Below are 19346 nucleotides of genomic sequence, written 5' to 3'. Positions count from 1 at the left end.
AAGGACCCCATCGTGATTGAGCAATGAAAGCCCCGGCCACCCAGCTGGCGTGGTTCAGTGGTTGAGCCTCGACCTAGGACCCAGGAGATCGGGGTTCGATTCCCAGTCAGGGCACATGCCTGATTCCCAGTAAGGGGCGTTCAGGAGGCGACTGATACCTCTCCCTCTCCCTTCCTCTCTCTGAAATCAATAAAAACATACTAAAAAAAAGAGCCCTGGCCAGTGGAGTCACTGGTGGATTGTGATGTAAAGTGAGGACACATTTTAGTGTTTTAAAATGGGAGCTATTTTCTTGTCACGCCTTTCTCCCCTAACCCTACCTCCTCTTTTTCGGCTTCAAACTAAATTTGCTCCTTTGGGATAGAACTTTCCATGACTCATGAACTGTTTTATTTGCTTTGGTTTATAAATTGTAAGTATATAAATTTTCAACCAATTGCAAATTAAAAAACCAGGAATTTCCTATTTGGCCTTCAGTGCTAAATTTAATAAATTCGAAATTTTTTCACGTGGTTATATTAGAATAAGGTGTGTTTTCTCTAAAAGCAGTTTTGGGGAGAAGTTCACAGTAGCTTTCTGCACATTAATTCCTTAGTACATGTATACTTTGCTGAAACTTTTCGGTGCTGTGTCATGACCAGTTCCTGTCTAGATGGAAAGTTCTGGGATGGTGAGGAGGTGACTGACACAACTGCTACGTGACATTTTGTGACTTTCCATAGTAAAGCCTTTGGTAAACATGTTGCTTTTTGAGGCAGTTAGTACAGAAATAGGATATTTTGGATACATTGTTTCATGGTTGAATTATAAAAAGAATCACTCATTGGAAATGTTTTAGTTTGTATCATTTTGGCAGCTAAAACTAAGGGAAGCTTGTTAAAAAAGTTCTTAAGTTGAGCCTGGCCAGTGTGCCTTATTGGTTGAGTGTTGACCCAGGAACCAGGAGATCGAGGTTCGATTCCCGGTCAGGGCACAGGCCCGGGTTTCAGGCTTGATCCCCAGCAGGGAGGGTGCAGGAGGCAGCCGATCAATGACTCTCTCATCAGTGATGTTGCTCTTTCTCCCTCTCCCTTCCTCTCTCTGAAAGCAATAAAAACGTTTAAAAAATAAAAAAGTTCTTAACTTTATATGCATTTCCTTTTTTGCCTTTATGGGTTCTGCTCTTAAGGATTGAACAGCACAATCATTTTAAATTTAGAAGCAAAATCTTGGACTTAGTTTTACATTTGGAAATCATAATTTAACACTGGAATGAGTTTGAGGTCTTGAAGCAATTATGAGGTTACAAGCCTACAGAGGATAAAAAATTTAGAAACTCTTGCCTTTAAATAGATCATTCTTATGACTATTGATTCTATAAACAGGAGCAGGATTCTGCTCCCTGCATCCGGGTGAGTGGCAGGCAGGGTTCATTGTCAAATTAACGTTCACATTTCCTACTTCCCGGTGTAAGATCAAGGTTTGGCAATAGGTGGCTATAAAAACGTTTCAGCGTTTGGAGTTTGCTAGAATCAGCTTCTTTTCCCCCCTGTATGAGGGATTTTCTAACAAGAATATCAACCGGTTCCATGTAACTGTTGTACGCAGATGGTCCCTGGCTTAGGGCAATTCGCTGGACAGTGGCAGCAAATGCAGCCCTGGGTCACCCCTGCCATCAGGGGTAAACAGCCAGCACTCTACAGCATAGTATTAAATGCATTTTAAAAAACCCCAAAACACCATGTTTTTATTGATTTTAGAGAGAGAAGAAGGGGGAGGGATAGAAACAGATGAGATAGAAACACCCGCCTGCTGCCTCCTGCCCGCCCCCTGCTGGGCATGGGCCCGACCAACCGGGACGAAAACCAGTGACCTCTTGGTTCATGGATCGATGCTCAACCACTGAGCCACCCTGGCCAGGCTTAAGTGCATTTTGGCTTTTGGTATTTTTAGTTTATGAGGGGTTTATGGAGGTAACCCCGCAGTAGGTCCAGGAGCCTCTGTGTTTGGGTTGAGTATTTTCTGTACTCCTTACTCCATGTGTTTCCCGCATTGTCTAAAAAGGGTCCTGGAAGATCAGAATCAGCCACTTGGTTTTTTTTTTAACAACATCATTTAATATGTTGACTATTATACCAAAAAAAATGACTTTATTTTTCTGTCCGCTTCCTTCAGGGAGCAATGAGTCTGTCTTTGGACCACAAAACCGGTAAAATACTCGGGCTCAGCTTTCAGACCCGACCTTGATGATGTGTGAGTTCTGCCCTTCGCTCCTCGACGCAGATGCGTAACAGATGGTGGCTTTGGATTTAGCCTGTGGGGAGGAGGAAGGGGGATCCAGAGAAGGGCGTGAAGGCACCTAGTTCCATTGCGAGTGAGAACCGCTCAGGCCAAGGGACCTGCCCGCCCAGGTGAGTGAGACACGGCGGGGCTTGCAGCTGGCAGAGGCCCCCTTTCTCAGGGCAGGGAGGCCCTGCTTTTTTTTTTTTTTAATCCTCACTTGAGGATATGTTTTCCATAGATTTTTTAGAGAGAGTAGAAGGGAGGGAGGGAGGGGAAGAGAGAGAAGCATTGATGTGAGAGAGACACATTGGTTGCCTCCCACACCCCCCCCAACCGGGGCCAGGGATGAACTTGCCGCCCAGGTACATGCTCTTGACTGGGAATCGAACCTGAGGCCCTTTGTGCACAGGCTGGTGCTCTAACCACGGGGCCCCCTGACCGGGGCACGCACTGCCTTTTTCATAGTTCCAGCGCTTTGACGTGGCTATTGGCATGACCGAAGAAACCTGGTATTTTAAAATGGGTTCGTCAGTACAAATCTATGCAGGCCATGCTTAGTTGTGGAGCTAAGGGAGATACGTGTGCCGTGTTTTAAGTTGGCAGATGAGGGGACATGCATTGTGAGAAGGCAAAGTTTATTAAATGGCCTTTATTAGTCTGGGCAATTTTTTTTAACATATCTTTATTGATTTCAGAGAGAGGAAAGGAGGGGAGAGAGAGAGAGAGAAACATTAATGATGAGAGAGTCATTGATCGGCTGCCCAGCCCACAACCCGGGCATGTGCCCTGACCGGGAATCGAACCCCGATCTCCTGGATCCTAGGTCAATGCTCAACCGCTGAGCCACGCCCGGCTGGGCTCTCTTTTTTTTGCTAATCTTCACCCAAGGATATTTTTCCATTGAGTTTTTTAGAGGGACTGGGAGGAAGAGAGGGAGGGAGAGAGAGACAGAGACAGAGAGAGAGAGACATATTGACTGGTTGCCTTCTGCACACGCCCTGCCTGGACCAGGGCTGGGGATCACACCTGCAACCCAGGCACATACATGCCGGTGACTGGGAATCGAGCCCGAGGCCCTTCGGTGCATGGCCGGTGCTCTCACCACTCAGGCTCCCTGGCCATGGGAATGTGGGCAAGTTTCAGTGGAACATCCTCATGTCCCTCTGAAGGCGGGCAACTGAAGCCCCAGTGGATGGGACACTGCTGCCCGCATGGTGTGTATTTAGTCACTTCAGTAATTCAGGGTAATTTTAATGTGGCTGCTTAATTTGGGGGGACTGGGTGAGACGCGAGGCCAGCCCCAGCCAGTCCGTGCATGCGAGGCTCGCTGTGGGCACAAGAGGGAGCCACATGCTCACGTAGGGAGTGTCTTGCTAGGGAAGGCCCTGTTGGGTTTTTTTAGTTGTTTTGTTTATCCAAATTCTTAACCAAGTTCTTAATCTTAAGAATTAACATAAAAATGCCGGAATTAGTTCAGTGTGGTTTGTTAAGCTCAGTGAGTGTGATTTGTCAAATCTTAAAGAGGCTCACCTCTAACTCAATACCTATAGGTGCTTTAAAACAAGATGACTGTTGGAAAAAATAACTTAGTGGTTTTGGTTTTTATTTCGGAGAATGACTTTCAGTATGAGACCACCTTTTCACACTGTATCAACAAGAATGGTGGTTTCGGTTTTTGTGGGGACACACACAGCCTCCCCAGGCAGCCGAGCCCCGAGGGTTCCCTGCAGAAGGGTCTGGGTCAGTCCTGATTCAGCTCGGGCCTTGGGGACCCAACCTGAGCCTGCACCAGGTGTGAGAGCCTCTTGGAGACCCTTAACGGGATATTTTCCACACGAACGAGTCAGTGTTTCACTCCAGAGATCACAGCTTGAGATTTCTTTGGTGGCTCGTTGTGAAATGTACTTAAAACACTGGAATCTTAAAATATTGGAAATTGGCCCGGCCGGGCGTGGCTCAGCGGTTGAGCGTCGACCTAGGATCCAGGCGATCGGGGTTCGATTCCCGGTCAGGGCACATGCCCGGGTTGCGGGCTAGGCAGCCGGTCACTGACTCTCTCATCACTGATGTTTCTATCTCTCTCTCCCTCTCCTTTCCTCTCACTGAAATCAATAAAGATATATTAAAAAAAATAATAATTAAAAAAAAAAAAATTGGAAATTGCCCAGCTGACGTGGCTCAGCAGCTGAGTATCGACCTAGGATCCAGGAGATCTAGGTTCAATTCCTGGTCAGGGCACATGCCCTGGTTGCGGGTTCGATCCCTAGTGCGAGGCGTGCAGGAGGCAGCCGATCAATGACTCATTGATGTTTCTCTCTCTCTCTCTCTCCATCTCCCTCTCTCTGAAATCAATAAAGATATATTAAATATAGATATACATACTGGAAACTGCCATTGTTCTGTAATGTTCATGAATTATTGCTCTTTCCGGTACATTTTTGCAAAAGATCTAGCAGGGGATTTTTTTTTAAATGATAACTTGTGATAATAGGGTATGTATAAATAGCTCACAGGCTATTTAATTTCTTGGAAATGTTCTGAGTACCACTTAGGACTTATTAAAATAAAGCAGTCTGTTAGGATAAACTGCAGGCTTCCTCTCTGTTAGTGTTTCTGTCTTAGTCTCTTGGGGACCAGTCACTAGGCTGTCTGTCACTCCATCTCTCCTGCCTGACGTGGAAGGTCCAAAGCTCCTCAGACACCTTTCGCAAGATCACAATACCTGGCGTGAGTTCCTTATAATACTCGTATCTTTAGGTGATAAAATTCATATATTTATGCACATGGTTACCCCATATTTACTGTTCTCTTCAGATGTTTGTTTTTATTCATTTTAGAGGGAGAGGGAGAGAGAGAAAACACCAGTGGGAGAGAAACATGGATCGACTGCCTCCTGCACGCCCCCTACTGGGGAACGAGCCCACAACCTGGGCACTTTGGCACATGGGGCAACGCTCAACCAACTGAGCCACACCAGCCAGGGCTCTTTCGATGTTTTACAATGAGGATGTTCCATTAAAAGAGACACTAACAATAATGTCCTAACTCCTAAGGATGTTTCAACTGCCGTCAGACAGTTGACCATTTTGACAGCTAAGAGGTGCCATTCCTGGAGCTCCCCCGTCTTTCCCGGTGACAGTGACTCTGCTGGATGAACGCTCTTCATTTTCAGAACAATCCTGAAAAGCAGCGGTGCCCATTTTAGTGCTGAGGACACGGAGGTGAGGTCCCGTAGCTAGGAACTGGCGGGGGACCAAGACCTGTTCTTCCTGCCATGTGGTTTTTTTTTCCCTTGTTACTTCCTTTCAGGATAGTCATTCAATATCCAGCAAACATTTATTGGGCGCCTACTGCATACGAAACATCCTAGCAGGTGCTGGAGACAGACCAGTCAATACAAGTAGGCCTCTTGCCCTTGCAGAGCCCAGCGATCGAGTCCGGTTCCTCATTAAGTACCAGTGAAAGCATCGAGGTACCCGGAGCAGGAATTTGGCAGTGAAGATGCCTTTGCTGTTATAAATGATGTGCTGATACTTGATGCTTGACTTTCCGATGGTGAACATGAGGAGTGCCAATTTTGCACACCTGGAACTAATATTATGTCACTTGTCATTGAAATATAAAAACTTACTAAAAAAAGAAAAATAGGCCCGGCCGGCATGGCTCACGGGTTAGAGCGTCAGCCCAAACAGCAAAGGGTCACCGGTTCGCTTCCTGGTCAAGGACACGGACCTGAGTTGCAGGTTCGATCCCTGGCCCCCATCGGGGCGAGTGCGGGAGGCAACCAATCAGTGTGACTCTCTCACGTTGATGTTTCTCTCTCTCCTCACTCTCTGTCTTCCTTCCACTCTCTCCAAAAAGCCATGGAAGAAAAATCCTTGGGTTAGGATTAACAAAAAAAAAAAATTTAAAAAGATAATAAAAAGAAAAATAGTTGCTGATAGAATAAAATGTAATATATTAAATTTTTTCTTAAAGTAAAAAGACAATGAGAAATGTTACATCAGAGAAAGTTTTTGTCTAGAGAGGACGATCCTGCTAACTGTTTGGTACCGATGAGGCCTTCAAGGACCCAAGGCACACCCTCCAGGTCACGTGTGAGCCGGCACTAACCTCGGGCTGTGTCGGCCACTCCAGCCTCAGACAGCTTTCCACCCACGGTCCGAGACTTAGAAAAAGAATGAATGATTCTAAACTGAATCATTCAATGATGATTGAAAATGAATGATTCAATGAATGATGAACTCTCCGACACAGTAGCTGCTAACCTCACATGACTCTGTACACTTTAATTGAAATTCTGTAAATGAAATTTACGGTGTAGCTCCTCGCTCACACTAGGCACCTTTCAGTGCTCAGTAACCGAGCAGCTCGTGGCTGCTGAGCCGGACAGCGAGGTCCGGAGCGTTTCCACCATGGAGAAAGGCCTGCTGGGCAGCCTGTTACACTTGCAACAATGTTGCCTCCACAGGAACTGCGCGTCTTTACTGTATCAAGAGTTCACGGTATTTTTACTTTAAACCTCTCCCCTCCGCCAGTATAAGACAAAACACCATTCTCTAGAAGTGGGGGGAAGATCACGAGTTCCCGCATGACTCTCTGTAAGCCTCGCTGGACAAAAAGGGATTGTCTCGGCCTCGCTTTCGGTCTTGTTCACGGGTGTATCCGTCGCGGTCCTCCGGAGAAACAGAACCAATAGGATCTTCGAGATAAATGAGGACATTTGCTGTGGGAATTGGCTGGTGCCGCTGCCAGGCTGAGATACGTCAGGACACGCCGTCCACGAGCCGAGAGCGGGCAGGCTGCTGGCGCGACGCTCCAGGACCACAAGCAGGTGTGTCGACGCCCGAGGGCGGGAGGAGGCGGGTGTCCCAGCTCCAGGAGAGGACTTGCCTTCGTCGGCCTTTGTGTCCGAGTCAGGCCCTCCGTGGATTGGATGATCCCCACCCATTTGGTTTTGGGTAAACCTTTGCTAAGTCTGCCGATTGAAACGCTCACCTCTTCCATCTCGCCCTCACAGATGCACCCAGAAATAGTGTTTTACCAGCTCTCTGGGCATCCCTTAGCCCGGCCAAGTTGACACATAAAATTAACCATTACGATGAGGCATCCCACAGCCCCCTGAAAGATGGGAAGGCTTCTCACAGTGCCAGGCCTTCCATAGAGAGAGGCGGCCTCTCATTGTCTTTAGTTTATGTGATTGCGTATGTTTTAAAATATTTTTTATTTTTATGTTTTATTTACTTATTTTTTTAAAATATTTTTAAGCCCGGCCGGTGTGGCCCAGCGGTTGAGCATCGACCTATGAACCAGGAGGTCACGGTTAGATTCCGGGTCAGGGCACATGCCCGGGTTGTGGGTTCGATCCCCAGTAGGGGACGTGAGGAGGCAGCCGACCTATGTTTTTTCTCTCATTGATGTTTCTCTCCCTCTCCCTTTTTCTCTAAAAATCAATAAAAACATATTAATATATATATATATATATTTTAAATGCAGAGCCCTTCAACTCTCTGAAATGCTAAGCATTTCATTGTCCAATAGCGATTGGCTTTAGTCTTTTAATCTCGCACCTTTTGGAAAACTCCATCTTCTGTCCGGCTGTCGACCATGCCTGTGGTTTCGGGAGGGGAGAGCATGCTCCCGCTCAGCCCTCTCCAGAGGAAATGCACACTCAGCTTTAAAGCTTGACCTTGGCTCATTGGACTTGAGATGATTCATGAGAACATCCTGTGCTGCCCCCCTGTAGAGCCGCCTGGGGACTCGGACCACGAGAGAGGACGGCCCGAGGAATGGAGGCAGGTCTCGAAAGGGGCTGTCTGCCCCCCCACCCCAGATCTGCGGGCTCACCAGGGAACCCTTGAGATCTTCCAGCTGGAGGCCGGACTTGGCTTCCCCTGGTCGCCTCCAAAAATAGGATTTGGAGCCTGTCCCGCCTGTGACATAATCATCTCGCAGTCACAGGCAGGAAGTGAATGTCTTCCTGCCAGGCTGTCCCCGCGAGGTGGGCCAGGAAGGACATTTCTCCTCAGTCCTATTTCACAATAGAATGTCAGGGCCCTGATTTGAAGATTCCTTTCTTCAGCCTGAAAGCGCGGCGTGCTCTTCAAAACCAGGCGGCCGGAGAGTCGGACCGGCGAGGCTGGGTGATGCTTCGTGAAGGAAGCTAGCCCATAGCCCTGGCAAATGCGGGCGCCGGCGCCCACCCCCTGCCTCCGCCCGGCCGCCCTGGGCTCAGAGAAGTGGTGAGGTTGTCTCACTAGGGAAACACCCTCGTGTCCCTCCAACCATCAGGTCAGACAACAGGATTTGGCTCCAGGGCCCGACCTGCGATTACGATCGGTCCCACGCACAGCAGACCGAAGCAGGCAGGCCGCGGCTTGAAACGCCCCGTAGTTTTGGTTTTCCAGGATCTGCAGTGAGAATGGCTTCTGTGTGCCAGGCTCTAGGGGTAAACAGGTGAGCGAGGCAGGAGTCAGTCTTGAGAATCCGCAGGTTGGGGAAAGTGACCCCCAACCAGTCATTAACCTGAGACTGGGGACACATCCCCACGGTGTGGGAAGTGGCTCCCAGGCACTTGCTCACTGCACGTCCAGCTCCGAGCACGAGGCTTCTCTCCCGGGAGCCCCCTCTCAGGCCCAGCTCACCCGCTCCCAACCTTAGCTGGGCCCCCGCGGTGCCGGCCAGGCCTCACCTGGAGCCCTGGTTCGAGAGGTCCCACCTGGAGCCCTGGTTCGAGAGGTCCGCGTTTGAGATCCAGTGGTCCCGGGACTGGGGGAGCACAATTTCACCTGCCTCCCCTCGGCAGAGACCTGAGGACCCCTTAGCCCTCTGTCCCTCCAACTCGTAAGATCGAAACCCCCAGCCTCATGTGCATTCCGCCCCTCGGCCTCTGCCCTGTAAGAGCAGACGGAATAAAAGCCTGGCCCTGCCTGTGCCCGACCAGCACCCTCACTGCGTGTCCCAGGCCAAGCCCTCCCCTCCGCGACCGTGACAAGCTCCCGCCACAGCCCTTAGCACTTCCCGGGGGCCTTCCCTCTGCCCTTTCCTCGAGAAAGACCTTATCGCTGTGACCCAGTTGTTTAAAACAAACAAAATGAGAGAACTGAGAACTAGAAATTAGAATCAGATTTTGCTCTGCGGCCTGAAGTAATTTGTTATAAGTTCTAATGTAAGCAAAACCCCAGCTACTTAAGATGACAAATGGGGGGGGAAAAACCACGTTTACTGGGTTTGCTGTTAAGTGGGTGTATTGCTACCAGATTGGACAGCAAACGATTAGGGTCCCTTAGAGCGAAAATGAACGTGCCCGCGTTGGCCATCTGCGTGTCCTCTTTGGAAAACGGTTCCTCTTACCTTTTTTATTTATTTTTTAAATCCTCACCTGAGAATATTCTTTCCATTGCTGTTCAGAGAGTGGAAGGGAGACAGAGAAACAATGATGGGGGGGGAGAAACGTTGACGAGAGAGACACTCGCCCCAACCAGGGCCTGGGATCGAGCCTGCAACTGAGATACGTGCCCTCGGCCAGAATGGAACCCGGGACCCTTCTTTCCTCCGGCTCATGCTCTAACCACCGAGCCAAACCAGCCAGGGCCCTCTTCCCATTTTTTAATCAGATTTTTTGTTTGTTTTCTATTGTTTGAGTTCCACATATTTTTTAGATATTCACCCCTTATCGAGATATGTGACTTGCAAATATTTCCCCCCATTGGGCAGGTTGCCTTTTCTTTGTTCGTGGTTTCCTTTGCCGCACAGAAGCTTATTAGTTTGATGTGGTCCCACTTGCTGATTTTTGCTCCTGTGACCGCTGATTTTTGTGCCCGGCATCAGCTTTTCACCCTTGAACCCAGAGCCAACTGAGCCATGAGCTGGTCTGTCTGTCCTTCCGCCCGGAGGGTCATCACATCTGAAAGGATCGCCGCAGGCTCTGGTTTCTTACACGGGGACTTGTCCGGGGCCTGTTATTTGCTTAGAGGTTATTTTTAGGCCGCTGGACCAGTTTCGAGGTAAATCTTTTGGGTACTTAGGCAGCATTATTTTTTAAAAACTGATCATGGACTATTTTCAACTGAAAGTTCCAAGGCAGAAACATTTCCATTTTAAGGCGCTTGTTTCTCTGGCAGTTTTAAAGACTAATCCAAAAGATTAGCAAAAATAGCTGCTTGTTAAATAGATTCAATCTGGAAAAGGCAGGCGCTACTTCTGTTCCGTGAGCCTCTCTGGCGCGAGAGGCGAGCGGAGGAATAACCGGGGGTGGCCGCGGACGTCTTACGGGAAACAGTTCTTGTTTTCCTGTCTCTTCTCTTGTCCTGTCTTTTCTTCTTGAACCAGAGGAAAAGAAACATTTCCATGATAAGCAGCATGTGCCTGACCCAAAAATGCATCCCCCTCAAAATAATGTTAAAGAAATGGCCTGCTGACCTCTTCGGGGTGAACCCTGTATATATGCCTGTTGGCTTAGCTCAGTGGGTTCGACCCGTTTCGGTGTTGAAGGTCACGGACGACTCATAAACGGGCCTGGAGAGGGCCTACTGTGTTTATTTGGACAGCAGCTTTGAAGCCTCCTGGGAGACCCCCAAACCCCTTAAAACGGAGCTTGTGTTCGCGGCCAGGTGATCGGTGTTCATGCTTTCTGCCCGCTGCAGTTTACGTGCCTCCAGGTCTTTGAATTGCCCAGCTCCCTTGGCATCAAGAGCTCCCCTTGAATCCGTTCTCCGTGTGGCCCGCCTGTCACCGTCTCCATTTGGCATTTCAGTGAAACTACAAGAGGCTGGAAGAGATTCCCTTAGACTGAGCTTTACTGCCTGAGAGAGTTATTTGGGGCACGAGGCACGCGCTCGGTTCTGGTTTGGGAGAACCGAGGGGCAAGCGCATGCTTTCCTCAAGCAGGCTCCTATTTTGCCCACAAAGCATCTTTTCAGTTGATTGCAACACACAGATTAATCTGCTTACCCAGCGGTCGTCCCTTACCTTATTGTTTTCATTTATTTTAATTGATGGGAAATTTCCATAACGTAAATTAACTATTTTAAAGTAAATAATTCGCTCCTGGCTGGCCGAGGCTCAGCGGCTGAGCTTCGGCCTAGGATCCAGGAGGTCGTGGTTTGATTCCCGGTCAGGGCACATGCCCGGGGGCAGTGGGTTCTGTCTCCAGTCCAGATGCTTATCAGAAGCAACCAATCGATATTTCTCTCTCACATCAATGTTTCTTTCTCTCCCTCAAAAAAAAAAAAAAAAAAGACTTCATTCTTTTTTGTGGCTGAATAATATGCCATTGCGTGGCCACATCCCAGTTGGTGGCTCCGTTCATCCGCTGGTGCACATTTGGGCAGCTCTGGCCAGCCCGGTCGGCCCCGGGCCGGGCTGTAATGGCAGGCGGCCCGAACGCCTCCCCCACCCTGCAGTCTTGTCTTTTCTAGCTGCCAGAACAGTTGTCCTACATGCAATTCAGTGAATGAAAACGCCCTTCCCCGAAGTTCCTAGATCTGGAATTTGTAAATTATTACTCTTCGGGGACTTTTATTGGCCTAGGACTCTTTTTTATGTCTGACATTTGGAAGGCTTTGTGCTCTTTTTTTTAACGTCAGAAAATTATACAAGGTCATTGCCTCTTTGGTTGATTCCCTAGTATTTTGTTCTAAACCATGCAAACTATTTGTTTTCTTTGGAGCTTTCTCCGACTTCAGTTGCGTAAACTGTATCGGAGGCTCTCAAGCTGGACTGGTCATAAGAAACCCTGGACATACTTTTGAGGACAGATGGCCGGGTCCTGTCCCCGGGCAGCCTGGTCCTGCAAGGCTGGGTGGGCCCGGGAAGCCGCATGCCCTCCTGCACCCCCGCGGCCCTCAGGCCACGCTTTCTGGAACAAAGGATGGGACTTTTATAAGCGGGACGCGTTAAGAGATAACGTTTGAAATACATTCGTTCAAGTCCCGAAGAATCCGTCACCATAAAATACATGCTAAATGAAAATGGAAGAAACAGTTCAACGTTTTTGATGGAAGTAGGTTTCGTTAACCCAGGGAACCTTTCTATCTGCCCCCATAAAATTTTTTAATTGAAAAAGTGATTATGGATTCACCCTGGCGGGCGGCTCAGGCAGTTGGGGCGTCGGCCCCCTCACACCACAAAGTTTCCGTGTTTGAGTCCTGGTCGGGGCGCATACCTAGGTTGCGGGTTTGATCCCTGGTTGGGGCAGGTACAGAAGGCAACCAATGGATGTTTCCCTCTCTCTCCCCCTTCCTCTCTCTCTCTCAAAATAAAAAATAGAAAAAACATACCCTCAGGTGAGGATTTAAAAAAATAATAATAATTATAGATTCATAAGAAGTTACCAAAAACGCACAGGGAGGTCCCCTGGGCCTTTCATCCAGTTTTTATATGTATTTAATGTATATGTATTATATATATATATAGTACTATAGCGATGCAAGATGTTACCACTTATTATTTAATATATATAATATATGTAATATATAAAAGTAATATTTTTTACAATAACCAGGAAATTGGCAGAATCCACAGAGTTGATTCTGATTTTACCGGCTTCGCTTGCTTGTGTGTGTGTGTAGCTCTGTAGACGCCGGAACGGTCATCACCGCAGGGCTGCCTTGTGCTACCTGGTGGCGTCACCTACGCTTCTCCCGCCCCGTTCCTAACGCTGGCAGCCACCAGCCCTGTGCTGTTTGCTGTCTTCATACAGTATGTCACTTTTTTTTTTTTCTTAAAGAAAGATTGTATTTTTATTTAGTTTTTAACGCCCACCCGAGGATATTTTTTCCCATTGCTTTTCAGAGAGAGTGGAAGGGAGAGAGAGAGAGAAACACTGATGTGAGAGAGACACATCGACTGGGGCGGGGGACGGAGCCTGCAACCGAGGCACGTGCACTAGGCCGGAATCGAACCCGGGACCCTTCGGCCCACAGGCGGACGCTCTAACCACGGAGCCAGACCGGCCAGGGCAGTAGGTCACTTTCTGAGATTGGCTTTTTTCATTCGGCATCATTCGGAGTCAGCTGTGTTGCAGTAACACTTTATTCCTTTACTGATACATAGTTTCCCACGGCATAGCTATACCACAGCTTGTTTAACCATTTCCTTGTTCGGGGACATTTTCGTTGGTTCCAGATGGAGCTGCTGCAAATAAAGCTGCTGTGAACATTCACGCGCAGGTTTTTGTATGGACGTCGATTTTCGTTTCTCTGGGTAAATGCCCGGCGTGCGGCGGTCGGGTCCCACGGCAGGCGCACACTTAGCTCTGTAAGAAGCCGCCGGACTAAGACCCACAGGGCTGTGCCGTTTCCCATTCCCGCGGCGGCGTGCGAGCCGTTTCTCCATGTCCTCACCGGCATTCGGTACCGTGGCTAGTTTTGATTCTAGCCGTTCTGACAGACGAGCGGTGGTATCTCACGTGGCCTTAACTTGCATTATGTCCCTCCTGACGAATGATGCTTAACGATTTCCATGTGCTCATTTGCCATCTGTATGTCCTTTCTGGTGAAATATCTGTGCGTGCCTGTTGCCCATTTTAAAATTAGGTTGTTTTATTTGTTTGTTTTTATTATGTAGATTGTTTCTCTTGCTGTTGAATTGTGAGAGAGAGAGTACGTGTTCGAGATATTCCATTAAAAATTCTTCATTGCCTTTTAACAGAGATAACACACGTTCACTCTTCTTAAACTCCAGCACTTCAGGCACATATAATACAGATGGGAAGGCCCCCTGCATGCAGCACAGGCCTTAGCGCGGCTGTCACCGTCCCGTCCCATCCGTGTCCCCCCAGCCCCCCCTTTCTTCCCCGAGCCTTCCACCCCGTGTGATTTAAGCGTCAGGGAAAAACAGCTCCGGGTGTCAGGCTACAATCTGCCCTGGGGACATAGCTTGGGGATATTTTCTTTGCGACTTTGTGGAGATTGATCTGATATTTGGCAACAAAAGCTCCTGCCTTGTGACTCAGATTAAAAGTCAAAGTCTCAACTGTGCTTCCCAGGCCTCTGTGCCCTGTTCTCCCTGAGCTCCTCCCCTGCCTCCTGTCCCGGCGACTCCGACTGGGCCGCACCAGCCCCTGACCTTCCCAAAGGCCAGGCTCGCTGCGGGGTGCGGGCCGTGGGTCCTGGGCCGCGGGCCTTCACTCTGGGCTCTTTTGAGCGACTCTCCCCCCCCCCCCCGTGCCCCATACCCCGTGGCTCACTCCTTCACCCCTTCAAGTCTTTGCTCCTGATCACTTTCTTTCTTCCTTCCGCATTTTTTAAAAACATTTTATCGTATTTTATTTTCAATTACAGTTGACATACGCTCTTATTTTAGCCTCAGGTGTACACCCCGGTGATTAGACATTACATCACTTACTAAGCGATCACCCCAATAAATCTCACACCCATCTGACCCCACGCAGGTATTAGAATATTGGCGACTACACCCCCGTGACAGTTCTGTAACTACCAACCTGCGCCTCTCAATCCCTTCCCCCTGTTCGCCCGGCCCCCCAACCCTCCTCCCATCTGGCAGCCGTTAGGCCCATCTCGGAGCCTGCGGAGGGGACACGATTTCTGTGACGACAAGTCTGTCTGGATGGCTGTGGTCCAAGGCCGGGTTCGCTGGCGCTAAGCGGGGTCTCGGGAAGCAGAGGGAGCACACGGCTCCTCTTCATACTGAAGGCGTTTATTATGCTCAAGATGAAACTGAGCTCTACCTGGGCAGGAGACGCGCTTCTGTGTACAAAGCAAAAAACAACACAGGGACTCCCGGTGGGAAACCAAACACAACCCGGTGACCTGGGGAAAGGAAACTCGTGCTCGCGGAAACGCTGGGCGGTTTAGACTGATTTGTGTACCTGTTCATTCGTGAGGGTCGCTCAGGTTGCTTCCGCTCTTTGGCTACTGTGAATAATTCCTTATTGTCTTATAACATAAAATTGTGTCCCCTGAGGGTAGAGATTTGTTGTCTGCCTTGATCACTGACCCGTTTCATATGCTTAAAACGGAGCCTGGTGCATAATAGGTGCTCAACAAACATGCGCTGAATGAATGAATGAAGAATGAATGAATGAATGAATGTTCTCCTGTTGTCTGAGGCAAGGCTGTTGGGGCCTGAGTCCGTCCGATAGGCTCTCCAGCCCTCACGCTTAGAGGTTCAAGGCTAAACGTGGTCAGCACTCATTGCCGGCGCCCGGCCGGCCTGTTCACACTCAGTGCCTTCCTCCCTTCTTTTGGTGACTATTTATTCTGCTCCTACTATGTGCTAGGCCCTGGGCTGGACACGGGACACGTGGTGAACCAAACCAGGCCCTGTCCCTGCTTTCCCGGCCTCTGCTCGGGGACACAGACGTGCGTCAGGCGGGCGCACAGGCTCCTCGGGGAAGAGCCACAGAAAGCGCCCCCCCCAGCCTCTCCTCGCTGGGCAGTGTTTTCCCCGTTACGTTTTGGAAGTTCTCTGTATATTCTAAACGCAAGTCTTTCGTCGGCTGTGTGATCTGCAAACAATTTCCCCAGCCTGGGGTTCGTCTTTACATCATCTTATCAGAGGCTTTTGCAGAGCAAATGTTTTTTTAATGAGGCCCAATTTATGAATTTTTCCTTTGAGATACGGGGCGATGGGGGGGTCGGTGGTGAAAAATACCATTAGCGGCATTTCGTACAGTCGCAGTGCTGGTTCCAGAACGTTTCCATCAGCCTCAAAGGAAACCCCATCCCCCCCCCCCCCCCCCCCCCGTGGCTGCTGCTTTCCGTCTCCCCCGCTCCGCCGACTCCGGACGTTTCCCAGATAAATGGGCTCGTGGGCTCCGCGGCCCCTGTGCCTGGCTTCTCTCACTCGGCGTGAAGTGTTCAGATGGTAAGTCGGTCAGTCAGACTCGTGGCTCCGCAGTGACGGTCTGCACCCCCGTGGGGTGCCAGCTCCCCAGCGCCTGGTGCTTCCTCACCCCCCCCCCACTCTCCCGGGCCTACAGCCCCCATCCCGGCTCCCTGGGCGCTTCTGGTCCAGACACCCGGCTCTGTCCTGGCCTCTCCTCAGGCCTCACCTCGCTGCACCCCCATATCATCCAATGTTCGGTGCTTGACTCCTTTCCGCATTGCTGACCCCCGAGAATCACTCGCACGCGGGGAGTGGTGAAGAAATGGACTCAGAGTCAGACAGTCTGGGTTTGGGTCGTTCAGTCGTTGACCTAGTCCAATCGGGCAAATCGTCTATGCAGGGTGTCCCCCCAAAATGTATACACACTTTGACAGCTCATAGCACAACTGATGTTCCTTTTCAGGTTTAATAACGGCAGCCAAGGTGTGTACACAGTTTTGGGGGACACCCTCTGTATCTCACAGAGGATAGCACCTGTCTCACGGTCACGGTGAGGGTGAAACGAGGGGGCCAGGGGTGCGTAGGCCGACGACCGGTGCGGAGAAAATGCTTCATCCTGGACAGATCCTATTTAATTACGACGGCCCTGGCAACGTCTGCGGTCCCACACGCTTGTTTGAAACCTTGTGCCCCCATCAAGAGATGGCGCGTAACCCACCCCCGCCGTAAACCTGGGCAGACTCGGGACTCACTAGTAAACCAGTCGCATGTGACACGAAGGACGCTAGGTGACCTCCAGGGCTGGGCCAGGAGAGGCCGTGCGGTTCGTGTCCCGTCCGCTGGAGCCCCCGGCGCCCAGGTTGTCATCACGTCACAGGCCTTACGAGGTCACCCAGCTGCCCCTCCCCCCAAGCCTTCGGCCCCCGCAGCGCAGCTTCCAGCTTCGGACGTCAGGGAGCAGGGACGAGCCTTCCCAGCCGTGCGGGTGCTGATTCCTCGCCCCCGGAGGCCGTCAGCAAGCAGGGGGGCGGTTTATGCCTCCGGGGCTGGGCTGGGCCGTCCCACGGCAGCAGCAGCGACTGGAACAGTGATAAGGAGGCCGCCTTGCCAAGGCCACCCCCGTACCTGTCTGTACCTGACCGGCCCCTTCTCCCCACGGTCTCCGCTCGGCCGTATCTCTACCTGCATCAAATTCCAGACTTGTTTTTCTGCTCCCTGCCTTGACCTTCCAAACCCTCCTGCCCCCACACTGATCTTCCTGAAACGTAAACAGGGCCCAGTCACCTTGCCCAGTCTTGGGGCCAGCGATGCTCCCGGTCACCTGTAACTAAAGTCTGGAGAGAGTCAGCGCAACACGGAGAGACTCACGATTTAGGGAAACATAGCTCCCTGCGTGCAGGGCTGCACCTTGCTGGGCCCCCGCCTGCCCCCGCCCACCCTGCCCGGGACAAAGACCGTAACGTGTGAAGCTCAGAGCATTTCTAGTCCAGAAACAGAAAGTGGGCTCCTCACTTGGGGAAACATGTAAATATCCATCTATGAAAAATTACATGAAAACCCCGAGAAGTCCAGATGTAAAGGTAAAAAATGGTATATTTTCGAGTTAGGGATTGAATTGCATCTGGAAAAGTGAAGTATAAGTCAGCCCTGCATCGCACAGCGGCTCTCAGGCGGGTCGACAGCCCAGGGCGAGGCCGGGCCGGGGATGCGGGGCGGTGAGGCCGGTGGGCAGGCCCCGCGGCCGGCGTCCTTCACGGGAAGTGTCCGCCCGCGGGACCCGCCACCGGGCCTCGCTGCCCCGCGTTTCCCAAACTTCACCCTGTGTCAGCCAGCGGAACAGGTAAAACCGGGAACTCGAGACAGGACGCCAGCTTTTTGGAAAATACATTTTAAAAGGCTGTTGGTCTTCAGAGGTTGTTTTTAACTGATCCTTTGGGGCGTGAGGGTCCCGCCCCGCGTCACATCGAGTCGGGGCTGTTTCAGAGTCTAATACGCGGCTAGGAGCGCGCTGGGAAACGTGGTCAAGTTTCCTAACAAACGGAGTACACGTCCAAAAGGCCTTTTCAACGTGAGAAAATGGAAACGATAGCTTTGCAAAGTGCCACTGTGTGCTCACCGTGAAACCTTGCCTGGCGTGTGGCGCGTTGCCACGGCCATTTCTCAGAGCTCAGGCCTCCTGCCCAAACTTCTTCTTCGAGAGGCACTTCCTTCTGTTATTTTATCACCTTCCCGGTTTTGTCTAATCTCCCCCAGATCACAGCCACTCTTCTTTGTCTTTTTAATGCGCGTAGGAGAGTTTCAAACACAGGGCCCGCGTCCGCGCCCCGAGCCCTGCCCGAGAGGAGGGCCCCCCTGACCAGCTGGTGGCCTGCGGCCGGCTTCGGGGCTCAGCTTCCGCAGCGCTCTTGCATCCTGAAGAGGCGGCCAGCCTAGAGAGGATTTTGTTTTAATTAAGCCCATCTTCAGAGCCGCGGCTCTGGCCAAGAACGTGCTTTCCCGGCGCAGATGGGTTATGCTCGTGGCCCTCGCAGACGGGGCCCTTAGCGGCTGTCCCGCGGCAAAGAGAGCGAGTGGTGGGCCGAACGCGACCCCGGGGACACACGTGCTCTTTAGTTTCAACAATTGGTTTTTCTGACGTGCTGGGCCTTAGAATTGTTTTCCAGAACAAGTGCTCAGCTCTGAAAAGGACTCAGGGTGGGGGGTGTCGCTGTATTTGCGAGCATTGCTAGGAGTGTGTTTTGTTCGTTTAATTTTTTATTGATTTTTAGATAGAGAGAAAGGGAGACAGAGAGAGAGGAACATCAGTCGGTTGCCTCCCCCAGGTGCTGTGCCCCAAGCCCGGGTGGAAGCCGCCTGGGTATGTGCGCTGACTGGGAACTGAGCCGGCCAGCGACCTTTTGGTGCCGACCGACTGAGCCGCACCAGCCAGGTCAGCATTGGCGCGTTTTTAATGCAGGTCTGCTCTCACCACGGAGAAAGGCTCCAGTGGAAACTCCAGTTCTTCCTGAGCTCAGTTACGGGGTGTTGAAAAATTAAAGTTAGCCCTGCCAGGCATGGCTCAGCGGCTGAGCATCGACCTAGGATCCAGGCGATCGGGGTTCGATTCCCGGTCAGGGCACATGCCCGGGCTGCGGGCTCGATCCCCAGTCGGGGGCGTGCAGGAGGCAGCCGATCCATGACTCTCATCATGGATGTTTCCATCTCTCTCCCCCTCTCCCTTCCTCTCTCTGAAATTAATGAAGATATACTTAAAAAAAAAATAAAATTAAAAATTAAAGTTTATCTTTTCCTGA

The 19346-nt window shown here is 50.7% G+C and overlaps 1 protein-coding gene across 1 annotated transcript in view; it reads left to right on the top strand.

The window, feature by feature from the left end:
• Nucleotides 1-19346, top strand: part of CYTH3 (cytohesin 3) — a 103011-nt gene that overhangs the window by 12339 nt on the left and 71326 nt on the right. The gene's annotated exons all lie outside the window — the stretch shown is intronic.

Source organism: Miniopterus natalensis, chromosome 4 (genome assembly GCF_054644295.1).
Source record: "Miniopterus natalensis isolate mMinNat1 chromosome 4, mMinNat1.hap1, whole genome shotgun sequence".
Lineage (NCBI taxonomy): Eukaryota > Metazoa > Chordata > Mammalia > Chiroptera > Miniopteridae > Miniopterus > Miniopterus natalensis.
This window is presented reverse-complemented; position numbering and strand designations above follow the sequence as displayed.